Genomic DNA, 2,500 nt, shown 5'->3' with positions numbered 1-2,500 from the left:
TGCTTCCCAATCAAGCCCGACTATCTCAATCTTCAGAGCCAATCCTTATCCCGAAGTTACGGATCTAATTTGCCGACTTCCCTTACCTACATTATTCTATCGACTAGAGACTCTTCACCTTGGAGACCAGCTGCGGATATTGGTACGGCCTGTTGAGAAGTTTGCGTGACCCCACCATAAATTTTCAAGGTCCGAGGAGAAAATATCGACACAACAGTAAATGTCATGCTCTTCTAGTCCATCTACCATATCTCTCTTCGAAAGACTTCCATGGTAGTACGACTATAAAACAGAAAAGAAAACTCTTCCGATATCTCTCGACGGCTTCTTTATGGTCGTTCCTGTTGCCAGGATGAGCACAAGGCCCATTTTTAATAACAAACGGATACTCAACAGGTTACGGAATTGGAACCGTATTCCCTTTCGTTCAAAATAATTCAAGTATTTAATTATTTTTTAATATATATATATAAATTTTATTAATATTTTTTTTTATTAAAAACTTGAAAATTTTCGGCTTTCGCCTTGAACTTAGGACCGACTAACTCGTGATCAACCACTGTTCACACGAAACCCTTCTCCACTTCAGTCCTCCAAGGTCTCATTCGATTATTTGCTACTACCACCAAGATCTGTACCAATAGCGGCTCCATGCAGGCTTACGCCAAACACTTCTAAGCACACTATTGTACCCTCCTACTCACTAAAGTTTCAAAATTTATAAATCAATCGAAATTGTTTTATAAATCATCTACTTTAGCGGTAATGTATAGGTATACAACTTAAGCGCCATCCATTTTAAGGGCTAGTTGCTTCGGCAGGTGAGTTGTTACACACTCCTTAGCGGATTACGACTTCCATGTCCACCGTCCTGCTGTTTTAAGCAACCAACGCCTTTCATGGTATCTGCATGAGTTGTTAATTTAGGCACCGTAACATTACGTTTGGTTCATCCCACAGCGCCAGTTCTGCTTACCAAAAGTGGCCCACTGGGCACATTATATCATAACCTCAACCTTCATATCAAGAAAGGTGAGGTTCTTACCCATTTAAAGTTTGAGAATAGGTTAAAATCGTTTCGACCCTAAGGCCTCTAATCATTCGCTTTACCAGATAAGATTATTTTATATAATTTTTAAATGCACCAGCTATCCTGAGGGAAACTTCGGAGGGAACCAGCTACTAGATGGTTCGATTGGTCTTTCGCCCCTATACTCAATTCTGACAATCGATTTGCACGTCAGAACTGTTTCGGTCTTCCATCAGGGTTTCCCCTGACTTCAACCTGATCAAGTATAGTTCACCATCTTTCGGGTCACAGCATATATGCTCAAGGTACGCTCCAGTTAGAGGTATAAATAATAATAAATTATCATTATACATAACTATATGGAACGCCCCGGGATTGAATTAATTGACTATTTAAGAAAATAGACTAAAAATTAATCCCATTATATTTTTAAGTTAAGTTAATTATGCCATTAAGTTTAATATAACTCAATGACTTGCACATATGTTAGACTCCTTGGTCCGTGTTTCAAGACGGGTCCCGAAGGTATCCTGAATCTTTCGCATTGTTAATCATATAAATGCATACAAATAAATATTAATATCATAGATATTAAATTTTTTGTAAAATTCAAAAAATGAATTTTAGCATTATATATAATAAAATCTATCAACACTTTATCAAATCATTAGTATTTATTCTATGTTAATATGCTTAAAAAGCAAATTAATTTAAATAAACTTAATATCACCAATGATCTTTTGATAAATACTTTATTATGTTAATAGATTACAATGTCCTTATATGAAAAAAATGCACATTATTTTTAATTATTTAATGATGAATTTTTCATAATGGATATTCAGGTTCATCGGGCTTAACCTCTAAGCAGTTTCACGTACTATTTAACTCTCTATTCAGAGTTCTTTTCAACTTTCCCTCACGGTACTTGTTTACTATCGGTCTCATGGTTATATTTAGTTTTAGATGGAGTTTACCACCCACTTAGTGCTGCACTATCAAGCAACACGACTCTTTGGAAATATCTTTCTAGTAATCATTAACGTTATACGGGCCTGGCACCCTCTATGGGTAAATGGCCTCATTTAAGAAGGACTTAAATCGTTAATTTCTCATACTAGATATTAAGATATTCCATACACTGCATCTCACATTTGACATATAGACAAAGTGACTTAGTGCTGAACTATTTTCTTTTCGCTCGCCGCTACTAAGAAAATCCTTGTTAGTTTCTTTTCCTCCCCTCATTAATATGCTTAAATTCAGGGGGTAATCCCATATGAGTTGAGGTTGTTTTAAAATATTTTTTATCTTCTCACAATTTAATAAATAATTATATCATCTTTTCATCTCTATTTTTCTTTTTTCCTTTTATATAAATATATATTATAAATAATAATTATGTAAAATGAGGCAATTCTAGAATAAAAAAAATTAATTTTTATGCTAGACATTCCTCCTTTAATTACA

General features: G+C 34.6%; 1 pseudogene; it reads right to left on the bottom strand.

The window, feature by feature from the left end:
- The window catches only part of LOC128870909 (large subunit ribosomal RNA), a 5,040-nt pseudogene extending 2,717 nt beyond the window's left edge, over positions 1-2,323 (bottom strand).
- Positions 2,324-2,500: the final 177 nt, after the last annotated feature.

Source organism: Anastrepha ludens, unplaced genomic scaffold (genome assembly GCF_028408465.1).
Source record: "Anastrepha ludens isolate Willacy unplaced genomic scaffold, idAnaLude1.1 ptg000082l, whole genome shotgun sequence".
NCBI classification, from domain to species: Eukaryota; Metazoa; Arthropoda; class Insecta; order Diptera; family Tephritidae; genus Anastrepha; species Anastrepha ludens.
This window is presented reverse-complemented; position numbering and strand designations above follow the sequence as displayed.